Genomic DNA, 12,813 nt, shown 5'->3' with positions numbered 1-12,813 from the left:
CCTTACAAGATAATCAGAGCAGAGAAGACACAGTCTCTGTTTCACAAGGAGCTCAAAGCCTAATGTGGAGGGAAAACAGGTACCATATCCTCATTTTTACAGATGAGGAAACTGAGGCATAGAGCAGTTAAGTGACTTACCCAAGGTTGCAGAGCGAGGGAACGGATCCGGGATTAAAACCCGGATCAGGCCCACACTCTTTCCGCCAGGCCACACGATCCCTTGAAGATAGGGATCACACCTTCTACTGGCGTCAGGGGCCAGCTTGGCCTGTAGACCGTCCGACAGTGTCGCGAGACTCGGAGGCAAAGACCCCGTGGAAGCTGGCAGCAAGTTTGGCTTTAATTCCCCCAGCTGGCAAGCAAACAGTCCGTGTTGGTTGCCAGGGCAATGGCGGGAAGCGGAATTAGTTTAATGAGGCCTTGGGAAGACCACGGCAAGTTTCAGGAAGGAGAGGGTGTAATCAGTTTCCAATACATTTGGAGTAAGACGCAGAGAGGTTTGAGAATTTCTAGAGCTTGATTTTCCTGGCAGGGGCGAGGGGCAAAAACCTTCCCAGAAGGTGGGAAGCATTCATTCATTCATTCATACTTATTGAGTGCTCACCATGTGCAGAGCACTGTACTAAGTGCTTGGGAGAGTCAATACAACAATAAACAGACACATTCCCTGCCTACAATGAGCTGTCAATCTAATAATAATAATAATGTGGGTATTTGTTAAGTGCTTACTATGTGCAGAGCACTGTTCTAAGCGCTGGGGGAGATACAGGGTCATCAGGTCGTCCCACGTGAGGTTCACAGTTAATCCCCATTTTATAGATGAGGGAACTGAGGCACAGAGAAGTGAAGTGACTTGCCTAGAGGTGTGGAGACAGATGTCAATACCAATAAAGAAATGACGGATGTGTACATGAGTGCTGTGTGGCTTCCCTTTTTCTTTTAAGCTACTCTACCCTCCCAAGCACCTAGTACAGTGCTCTGCACACGGTAAGCGCTCAGTCAATACCATTGATGGAGTGATTGATCAATCCCTCGTCTTGTCCTTGTCTTTGCTTCCGTCTTCCCCCTTACTCCATCTCCAGACCCGCCCCACTTTAACTCTCTCCTCCCCCAAGCCCTCTCTCTCTCTGCCCAGGGAGTTGCTAGAAAGAAACCCCTGCCAAGGTAGAAAGGATTAATTGTTTTCCCAATTAGGCTGGCGGCTCAGAGGTCCTGTTGCCTCTCAGCCCCTGGCACTTGGACATCTTATTTCTCAGGGCATCGGTCCAGTAGAGGATGGGCCAGGCCTGGATTTTTGTCCCCCGCGAGTCAGCCTGTTTAGGGATCCGGTTTTGATCTTGCTTGTTCTCGGGATATCTCCCCAGGCTTTGCAGCCTAAGCTCCCCGTCTCTTAGGAAGCAGCTTGGCTCAGTGGAAACAGCCCGGGCTTGGAAGTCAGAGGTCATGGGTTCGAATCCCGGCTCTGCCACTTGTCAGCTGTGTGACTGTGGGCAAGTCACTTCACTTCTCTGGGCCTCAGTTACCTCATCTGTAAAATGGGGATTAACTGTGAGCCTCACGTGGGACAACCTGATGACCCTGTATCTCCCCCAGCGCTTAGAACGGTGCTCTGCACATAGTAAGCGCTTAACAAATACCAACATTATTATTATTAGGACAGTTCATCGCGAACCCATTAAACTCACGTCTGCACCCCCGGATCCTGGGCCTCTGTTTTCCTGCAGTCCCTCTAGCACGTTTCTGTTCTCGGTCAGCTGGCTTTCTGGGTTCCTCCAGAGCTCCCGTCCCGGAGTCCCCGGCTGCCAAGGCCTGTGGGAATTAGCTGTCAGACCAGGCCGGGACTGCTGGGTCAGGAAGAACGAGCCCTTGCCCTCAGTGTGCCAGTTGGGGTGTAGGGAGGGGCTGCGTGTGTGTCTGGGTCCGTGCCTCACTCGCTCCGGCTCTTCTCCTGCACAGTCTGGTAATTAAAAACCTTCAAGGGGGATTTTATTGAGTTAGCATTAGTTATTTTGTCAGGCTGGGAGAGAGAGAGAATTATCTGTCCTCCGGGAGAGCGGGGCTGCGGGTGGGCGGGATGGTGGGGGTGGGGAGAGGGAGGCATGAGGGGAGGTGGGCGTGGAGGAGGTGGGAGATGATTGACAGGTGACTGCCAGTTCCAAAAAGACGGCAGCAGCCGCTTTTCTCCTTCATTTAAACACTGCACTGCAGGTACTGGGTTAATGGAAGAAATGGCAGAGGAGAATTGGGGGGGGGGGAAGGAGTGCTGGGTGGAGGAGGTGCTGGGGAATTTGGAGCAAAAGGGACAGATTAAAGCTAATTGGTTTATATTTTAGAAAGGTTTCTTTGGATTTTTAGGTCTCTTTATTCCTTCCATTTAACAGCCAAAGACAAAACCCAAAATAAAACTCATGTCTCTTTCTCTCTTCTCCCTCTCCCCCGACACCGCCCTCCCTGCCCCTACCCTAACAATCTTACCGAGAGTCTCCGACCAGGAAAAGGAGCAGAGTAGGGAATATTTTCTTGAAAGGGTTGAAGAGGTGGAAGGGATGAAAGGGAAGGGTCTGGCCCCGACCCGTCCTGGAGAGGTTTCACGGAGAGCCATCGAAAAAGGTTTTATCAACCACGTGCCGGTAGAGTCCCTTGGGAGACCAGCCCCTTGAATCGAGTAACCAGCTAGTTGAACTTAAGCTGGTTCAGATAACCAGCCAAATAAGCTGTCCAGGAAACCAACCCAAATAGAGCCCCGGCCAAGAGAGTCCGGAGGAAGTAGGAGTGATAATCTGAACTGTCGATGATTCAAACTCGCCTGGAAATCTGCCGATCCACGGACAGCCGTCTGCGGTAGCGAGAGCGAACGGGTCAGGGGCTCTAACTTCCTGAGGTTTGCGAGGATCGAGAAGGTCAAAGGGGTCTCTCTTTTTTCATAGAGGCCATCATCCCCTCCCTCTCTTTGTCCTTCTGCCTGCTGCCGATCCCTCAACCCGAACAAACCTAGAGAAGCAATGTGGTCTAGTGGAAAAAGCCCGGGCCTGGGAGTCAGGGGACCTGCATTCTAAACTCGGCTCTGCCACTTGCCTGCCGTGTAACCTTGGACCAGTCACTTATCTTCTCTGGGCCTCAGTTCCTCATCTGTCTAATGGGGCTTCATTTCCTTTTCTCCCTCCCTCTTAGACTGTGAGCCCCATGTGAGAGATGAACTGTGTCCAACCCGCATCAACCCCAGTACTTAGGGCAGTGCTTGGCACCTAGGAAACCGTTAACAGATACTACAATTATTACTGATATAAAAAATTACTCCAGATAGAATTTGGGGACCCTAAATCGGGACTGGCACCTTTTTTTTTTCCTCCCCCAGTTTAGAAGTCCATCTGCAAGCCTGTCTGGTGTTTACAGATCTAAATTTGTGTCCATATGTCAACATTATATTGGAAGTCAGAGGGCAACCGCCATATGTTTCCTCCAGGCAGCCTGTTGCCACTGTAGAGATGGAGCACTGGGCTGGATTGACCGTTGGATGGACCTGGGCTGGATGGACCAATGGTTTTGCTCCTTCTGCAAGAACAGACCCCCATCCTGTTGCCCAGGCCCAGTCAGGGTCCATTATGACCTTACCTTCATCAGGTCAAAACCCAGGAATTTCTTGAAACTTTTGGTGACGACTCTGTCGCTCCACAGGGACAAGTCTTTGGCATTCGGGCCAAAGAAGCAGCGAGGCCTAATGGCTAGAGCCGGGCCTGGGAGTCAGAGGACCTGCATTCTAATCCCTGCTCTGCTACTTGTCTGCTGCGTGATTTTGGGCAAGTCACTTTACTTCTCTGTGCCTCATTTACCTCATCGGTAAAATGGGGATGAAGACTGTGAGGCCCATGTGGGACATGGACTGTGTCCAACCTGATTAGCTTGTATCTACTCCAGTGCTTAGGTACAGTGCCTGACACATAGTAAGCACTTAAAAATACTACAAAAAGGAAAAGAAAAAGAAATGGCCCATCTGTGCTGACTTGTCCCCACTGTATTCCTGGAAACGGGCTGATGGAGGATGTCTCTGTAGTGAAAGGGAGTCTAGTGGTCAATCAGTCTGAGCAGCCCTAGGCAGCAGGCAGGATTGCAGAAGCGGGGAGAGGAGAGTGGGGCAGCAGGAGTGGGAGGATGTGTCTGTATGTTGTTACATTTTACTCTCCCAAGCGCATAGTACAGTGCTCTGCACACAGTAAGCACTCAACAAATGCGATTGACTGAAACTAGCGCAAGGACATGTGGAGGCAATAGTGGTCACTTTGACCCCACAGAAGCCCTCCACTGCCTGTGTTGAAGAAACAGTGGAGAATACTTAATAGTAATAATAATAATGGTACTTGTTAAGCGCTTATTATGTGCCAAGCACTGTTCTAAGCACTGGGGTAGATACAAGTTAATCAGGTTGGACACAGCCCCTGCCCCACATGGGGCTCACAATCTTAATCACTTTACAGATGAGGGAACTGAGGCCCAGAGAAGTGAAATGGCTCACCCAGCGTCACACAGCAGACATGTGGCAGAGCCGGGATTAGAACCCAGGTCCTCCTGACTCCCAGGCCCGGGCTTTATTCGCTAAGCCACGCTGCTTCTCATTACATCACTGTGACCCCTGGGGCAAGATGGCTCTCTTAGAGAGTGGCCAGCTGGGTGTTGCCTCAGAGTTTGTGGGAGACTCACAGATCCCCCTAAAGGGCACAAAATCTGGCTGACAGAAGGTCAAGGTGGCCTTGTGTCTCTTCCTTGCAATAACTGTGGTATTTGTTAAGCACTTACTATGTGTCAAGCACTGTATTAAGTGCTGGGATAGATACAAAATCATTGGGTTTCACATGGGGCTCCCGGTCTAAGTAGGTAGGAGAACAGGTATTGAATCCCCAATTTGCAGTTGAGGGAACTGAAGCACAGAGAAGTTAAGTGATTCACCCCAGGTCACACAGCCGGCGAGCAGCAGAGCCAGGATTGACACCTGGGTCCTCTGACTCTCAGGCCATTAGGCTACACTGCTTCCTTGTGCATTCTTTGACCTGAGGGCTTTCAAGAGTTGCAGTTACTACCCTCAGGAGGTGATGGCTTCCAAACTGTAACCCATCCCTAACCCAAACTATAGAAAAAGGAGAAAGCAAGGAGGTCCCTGGGTGACTTAAATGCCTTGGATGCCGAAGTCTGTGCCGGGGCTTGTAACAGGAGATGGGAAACGTTTTGGGTGATGCCCAAATATGACAGAAGAGGCCTTAGCAGTCAGAGTGGACCCCAGTCAGCAGTGTAGTATGGTGCTGTTTTTAAAAAAAGAAACAGGATACTGAAGCGGTCACGGGACAATATTTTAAGCACTGCAGAAGTATTGTGGTATCTGCTAAACGCTTGCTATCATCTTCATCATCAGTGATATTTATTGAATGTTTTCTCTATGCAGAGCACTGTACTAAGTGAATGGGAAAGTCCAATACACCAGAGTTGGCAGATACGTTCCCTGTCCACAGTGTTCTTACAATTAAGAGGACTATATGTGTCAAGTGCTGTGTATCAAGCGCGGCGCTAAGTGCAAGGCTAGGTACAAGATAATACAAAGTAATTAGGTCAGACACAGTCCTTGCCCCACACGGAGTTTACAGTCTAGGGGGGAGGGATGGCGAACAAGTATTTCATCCCCATTTCAGAGGTGATGAAACCGAAGCGCAAAGCACACAGAAATTAAGTGGCTTGCCCAAGGTCCCTCAACAGGTGAGTGGCGGTGGTGTTGATGTTGTTGGCATTGGTTAAGCCTCACTGCCAAGAAGCCACGTGGCTTGTGGAAAGAGCATGGGTCTGGGAGTAAGAGGACCTGGGTTCTAATCTCCACTCCGCCAATTGCTTGTTGTGTGGTTTTGGGCAGGTCACTTCTCTGTGCCTCAGTTCCCTCATCTGTAAAATGGGGATTAAGACTGTTAGTCCCACGTGGGAAATGGACTGTGTCCAACCTGATTATCTTGAATCTACCTCAGAGCTTAGTAAAGTGCCTGGCACATAGTAAGTGCTTAATACATACCAGTAAAAAGCAATGCATTCTGTCCAGTTTGGGTCACCCTGACCCGAAATAAAAAATTCGAGAGAAAATCAGGCAGCTGCAGAAAACTGTAAATCAATCAATGACATTCATTTGCTGAGCAGCTACTGAGTGCTAGGCACAGTAGTAAGCTAAACTCTTGGGAGAATATAAAAGTAGCAAGACAGACATCTCCTGCCCTCAGGGAACTTGCAATCCAAAGGAACTGGAGCCTTGAAGAAAGCTAAAGAACGACCTGCCTTTAAGCAGGAAAGGGAAACTTCTTACCCTCGTGATCTTGAAGGAGAGGAAGCCTATCCATCTGCCAGGTGCCCATTCTCCGAAGAGACAGGGGATTGGATCAAGTGACCTCTGGCAGTTCCTTCTAGGCCGATCCCTGCTAATTACGTCCTAGATTCCTAGCGAGAATTAATGAGATGATGTCTGCAGGCATTTTAAAGCACTAGGATCTGAGGAAAGATAGATAAGGTATTCCTAGAATAACCACCGCTGAGGTCATGGGTCAGATATGCGGGGTGGAGCTGGGTTTTCTGAAGAGGGGCCCTGTTCTTTTATCCAGGTCGTTTGGAGTTTTAAAGAGATGAAGGGTTTCGCCTTTTAACGCAGTTTAGTTGGTCCCCATTCACACATACGGTGAGCAGGGAACCTGCCTACCAACTTCATCCTACTGTGGTCTCCCAAGCGCTCAGTACCGTGCTGTGCGCACAAGAAGCGCTCCACATATACCATCGGTTGACTGATTGATTGGTTCTTCAAAGATCGGTCGGGTTGGAAGGATTAATGCCTGTCTATCAAAGAGAGCCCCTTACATGTCCTTTAGGAGCTGTCTGTCTGTCCTTGAGGAATCTCGATTTCGTTGGGGATGGACGAGGGGAGAGGGGAGGGAACATCTTAGCGGGAGAAGTAGAGTGCCATGTAATTAGGCTCCCGCCCCGCTCTGCAGTTGTTGTTGTTTGTTTTTGTTTTAAATATAATTGGCCTTGGGGCGGCTTTATTTCCTTGCATGCTTCTGGCTGGCTTTCCCAAGGATGGATCCCGGTTGTCCATCCAGCCCGCCAGCCAATAACCTCTCCCCGAAGCTTCCTCCCAGGTTGGGCCCCCCTCCCTCGCCCCCATCCACCGGACCCCACCGGCCCGCCGCTCGCTCCCTCCAGTCGAGGCGGAATCTCCTGCCGCCCAGCCGGAGCCCTCGTGGCACATGCGCAAGCGAGAGAGAAGCCAGCGGTGGAGAATTAATATTCCTGGAACATAACAGCAGCAGCATGCACACGCTGAGGAGAATATTACAGCTATTAGCGGTGGGAGTTCGGACTGCATGCAATATCTGGATGGAGAATTCAGTGTGATTAATCTGGCTCTAAGTAGCGGCCTCCGGGGTCCTGAATTCTGTGGCATGTTTGGAATTGAAAAAGGGCTTTTCAATTTGACTTTTTTCCCTTTTTTTTGGTCCTTTCCCGCCCTGGCAAGATAACTGCTGGGCACGAATGGCTTTCTTGCCCCTTGCTCCAACGTGCCCCAGGTAGACCACCCCAAAGCTCCTTTTCTGTTGGAAGGAAAGTGCCAGCCCCAGGCACTGGACGAGCTAAACACCGGCCAGTGTATTTTGTGCCAACTAAACTGGTTCCCAGTGTGGTCGTTCATTCGTACGTATTTATTGAGCACTTCCTGTGGGCGGAGCACTGTACTAAGCGCTTAACACTGTACTTACCCTAAAGGGGGCTGATTGGGGGGCAGAGTTGATCTTTCTTTGTAGCCGCCGAAACCAAAAGTATCGTGGTTCCCTTATTTGTGGAAGGGGCTGAGCGAATGGGTGTTGGGTGAGAAGAGAAGCGGTGTGCTCTACTGGAAAGAGCCTGGGCCTGAGAGTCGTGGGACCAGGTTCTAATCCTGGGTGGCCTTGGGCAAGTTATTTCACTTTTCTGAGCCTCAATTTCCTCATCTGTAAAATGGGGATGAAATACCTGTTCTCCCCCCTACTTAGGCTGTGAGCTCCATTAGGGACAGAGACTGAGTCCGACCTGATTATTTCGTGTCTACATCAGTGCTTAGTATAGTGCTTAGCACATAGCCAGCCCCTAACAGATACCGCAATTATTATTGTTATTATTAAGTCTTCATTTGATTTGAATCTGGGGTTTGCTCTGAATTCAATCAATCATTGAGTCAGTAGTATTGGAGTACAATGTTCTACCCACAGTAAGCTCTCAATAAATACCATTGATCGATGGATTGATAGCCTACTGCGTGCAGAACACTGTACTAAGCTCTTTGGAAAAGACAGCAGTGTTCGAAGCCATTGTATCAGCCTCAAGGAGTTTACAATCTATCGGTAGAGGCAGATGCAAAATAATTCCAGAAAAGAGGGGAAAAAAAGAGAATGAAAAGATGGGTATGTGCGTAACCGCCTAAATCATATCTGTGATGCAAATGTGCAGAAGTTGTAGTTCATTCATTCATTAAATCATATTTATTGAGCGCTTACTGTGTGCAGAGCACTGTACTAAATGCTTGGGAAAGTACAATACAACAATAAACGGGCACATTCCCTGCTCACAATGGGAGGCTATGACCGGGGAGAAGGAAAATACATCAGGGAAAGCTTCCTGAAGGAGGTGAGATGTCAGGGGGATGTCAGGATGTCTCAATTAGCAACAACTATATTTGTTCCTGTAGAGCTTTTTGCCCTGGTTTGGATGAAATTGGGAAAGGGTTTTTCTAAACTGTTGGGGGTGGAACATCTCACCCCTGCTGCTTCCAGTTTCCTTTTGTTTCAGAGTGGAAGTCTTGAGAATGACCTGGGGCCGGGATCACAGTAGCCTTCGTTGCCCTTCAGCACTCATTCCCAGTGCCGAGAAGCAGTGTGGCCTAGTGGGTAGAGTGGGTAAAATGGGGATTAAAACTGTGAGCCCTTTGTGGGACAGGGCCTGTGTCCAACCTGATTACCTTGTATCTACCCCAGTGCTTAGAACAGTGCTTGACACATACTAAGTGCTTAACCATCATCAGTACCATCATCATCATCATCATCATCATCATCAGAGAAGCAGAGTGGCTCAGCGGAAAGAGCCCGGGCTTGGGAGTCCGAGGTCATGGGTTTGAATCCCGACTCTGCCACTTGTCAGCTGTGTGACTGTGGGCAAGTCACTTCACTTCTCTGGGCTTCAGTGACCTCATCTGCAAAATGGAGATGAAGACTGAGCCTCATCACATACCTGATGACCTTGTATCTACCCCAGCACTTAGAACAGTGCTCTGCACATAGTAAGCGCTTAACACATACCAACATTATCATCGTCATCATCATCATCAAACAAAAGCAAAATCCAAACTCTTCCAGAATGGCTTAGTGGAAAGAGCCCGGGCTTAGGAGTCAGAAGACTTAGGTTCTAATGTCAGCTCTGTCTGTTGCCTGCCATGTGACTTTGGGCAAGTCACTTCACTTCTCTATGCTTCAGTTTCTTCGTCTATAAAATGGGGAACTTATGTCTACCCCAGTGCTTAAAAAGTGCTTGACCCATAGTAAGTGCTTAACAAATACCATCATGCGAAGTGTGCAGGCTGGGTTGTAGTAGGAGAGTAGTGAGGTGAGGTAGGAGGGGGCCAAGGTGATTGACTGACTGCTTTAAAGCCGGTGTTGAGGAGTTTTCAGTCGCCGGGCAGGTTGCCAGCTCAGGGGAGCCCCTGTCCCATGCCCCTTGAGTCCAACAGAGGGGACTTTGGTGGATCTCTTAGCATCAGAGCCATGGTGGAGAGCTACACAGGAGCCCCTGTTATATTAGCCACGGTCAGCCTGAAGTCTGCCCCCATCCTCCACCCTAATGGGAAGTTCCCGTTTCTCCCTAGGAAAGTTGAGGCTGGGCGGGACCCTCTCCACTTTGGAGGAGCCAGATAGCATCCTGTCCTCACTCCCAGGTCTTCGGAGACCCCTCTGGGGGCTCCAGTAAGCTCCAGTAGGCTCCACTAAGCTCCAGTAACCCTTTTTGGCACCATCCAGAGTGCCCCTCCCTGCCCGACAGCACTTATGTCCATATCTGTCATTTATTTATTTCTTTTAATGTTTATCTCCCCCTCTAGACTGTAAGTTCATTGTGGGCAGGGAATGTGTCCATTTATTGTTATAGCGTACTCTCCCAAGTGCTTCGTACAGTGCTCTGTACACAGTAAGTCCTCAATAAATATGATTGGATGAATGAATCTGGAGCTGAAACACAGATTCTGGCAGCTGCTTTCCTTGGGTCTGATCTTGCCTGTGGGGAGAATAAGGGAAGAGAAAGGAGAGAAGCAGCAAAACATCTCTCCCATCACCCTAACCCCATCCCTTCGTGAGACTCTTCCCGGCCCACTCTTCTGGCCCTGCTCACTCTGGGGGAAGCCAGGATGAAGTGGGTGGGAGCCGTGCTTCTGGGGAGAACTATAGGGAGCTACTGCTAAGGGTCACTTCCTGCCCACTACCTGTCCACTCTTTCTGCTTGCCTGGTCCCACTTCACTTGCCAACATCCATACTCACGTTGCCACCCACCCAGCTCCCTGAAGCTTTCCAAAGCAGGGCTAGGGACTTGTGTATAGCCCTAAATCTTCCCTCTTTTCCCCTTCTTCTCCTTCCCCTCCTCCATCTTCCCAGGTGCTGGGGAAGCGACAGGCCACTATTTATTCAGTCTTATTTATTGAGCCCGCTTATTGTGTGTAAAGCACTATAATAATAATAATAATAATAATGTTGGTATTTGTTAAGCGCTTACTATGTGCAGAGCACCGTTCTAAGCGCTAGGGGAGATACAGGGTAATCAGGTCGTCCCATGTGAGGCTCACATTTAATTCCCATTTAGAGATGAGGTAACTGAGGCACAGAGAAATTAAGTGACTTGCCCACAGTCACACAGCTGACAAGTGGCAGAGCCGGGAGTCGAACCCATGACCTCTGACTCCGAAGCCCGTGCTCTTTCCACTGAGCCAAGTGCTTGAGAGAGTACTCTATAACAATTAAAAGACACATTCCCTGCCCGCAGTGAGCTCACTGTCTAGAGAGAATGACAGACATTAATACACATAAATAAATAAATAAATAACTAACAGATATATACATAAGTACCATGGGGGCACACGAAAGTGCCCAGCAGGCAGTTGGCAGAGCTGGGGTTAGAACCCTGGTCCTCTGACTCCCAGGCCCCTGGCTCTTTCCACTAGGTCTCACTGTTTCTCTAAGCAGAATCAATTGATGGCCACTGACAAGAGCTCTGGGCAAGGACCTCAGAAAGCGTAGGCTCTGGACCCATCGGCCCTATAACAGGGCCCCCAATCAGTCCTGTTTTGGGAGAGGGAAATTTGGGGGAGTCAGGACCGCCCAGGGCACCCTGGAGCTAAGGTGACCAGCGGGGATTGGGAACCCTACTTGGTCAGGCCGGGGAAGTAGCGGTCACCCAAGACCGGCGTTCAACTTTATCCCCCTCCCATGTGCATGGTTCACTTCGGCAGGGAGGAGAGGACGCTGTGCCCTTTAGGCCTCAACTCCCCTCTCCTGGCAAATGTGGCATCTTAAGCACCTCAGCCCACTCTCCTGACCACAGCGCTTAATAATTAATAATGATGGTACCTGTTAAGTGCTTACTATGTGCCAAGCACTGTTCTAAGCACTGGGGTAGATGCGAGTTAATCGGTTTGGGCGCAGTCCCTGTCCCCCACGGAGCTCACGTTCTTAATCCCCATTTTCCAGGTGAAGTTACTGAGGCCCAGAGAAGTAATAATAATAATAATAATGTTGGTATTTGTTAAGCGCTTACTATGTGCCAAGCACTGTTCTAAGCGCTGGGGTAAACACAGGGGAATCAGGTTGTCCCACGTGGGGCTCACAGTCTTAATCCCCATTTTACAGATGAGGTAACTGAGGCCCAGAGAAGTGAAGTGACTTGCCCAAGATCACACAGCAGACACGTGGCAGAGCAAGGATTAGAACCCAGGTCCTTCTGACTCCCAGGCCCGTGCACATGCCCGGGACCCTTAATTAGGAGCCCCCTCCCACTTGGGTTCCAGGCCTGTGCATCCCCTCCTCACTCCCAGCCTCACCTCTGCCCTGTCCGTTGGAGTGTGCCCAAGGTATAGCACAGTCAGTGATGTCTCCTCTTGCCCCCCTCCCCTCTCGACTCCTGATCCCCTTCCCTCCCTCCCGTCCCCTGTCCCCCTCCCTCCTCCATCAACCTCCCCCTCCCCATTGTGCAGCCCCTTTCTGGAGTTTCTGGGGTAGGGAGTGGGTGGTCCGAGCACATTCTGTTTTAACGTGGGACCCTGCCGGGGGAGAAGGGAAAGGCTCGTATCTCCAACTGCCCTCCTGCTCCCCTCTTTTTCCGACTTCAGATGCTCCTGCCGGTGCCCTCGGGGCAGAACTGCAGGGACCCCAGCAGACCTCCACCCGCACCTCCCCTTTCCTCCCAGGTCACAGCCCAGCCCAGACCCCTGGCCATCTTTCTTCCCCTCCAACCCAGTTCCTGCCCTGACCAAGGGGCTTTGGGGTCAGTCGACATTCTCAGGATGTCATCATCTGTTCAGGCATCAGCTACTTCCATATTTTCCCCCATAAATATGTATACATATAATCTGTATGTTTGTATATGTATTTTCCATATTTCCCCTTTAAATATATATGTATGTATATGCATGTATATATATTTTCCTTTAAATATATATGTATGTATATAAGCATGGCTTAGTGGAAAGAGCCAGGGCTTGGGAGTCAGAGGTCGAGGGTTCTCACACCG

The 12,813-nt window shown here is 49.9% G+C and overlaps 1 protein-coding gene across 2 annotated transcripts in view; it reads left to right on the top strand.

The window, feature by feature from the left end:
• Window positions 1-12,813, top strand: part of TCF20 (transcription factor 20) — a 203,313-nt gene that overhangs the window by 75,504 nt on the left and 114,996 nt on the right. The gene's annotated exons all lie outside the window — the stretch shown is intronic.

This window comes from Ornithorhynchus anatinus, chromosome 14 (genome assembly GCF_004115215.2).
Source record: "Ornithorhynchus anatinus isolate Pmale09 chromosome 14, mOrnAna1.pri.v4, whole genome shotgun sequence".
In the NCBI taxonomy this organism is placed as follows: Eukaryota; Metazoa; Chordata; class Mammalia; order Monotremata; family Ornithorhynchidae; genus Ornithorhynchus; species Ornithorhynchus anatinus.
This window is presented reverse-complemented; position numbering and strand designations above follow the sequence as displayed.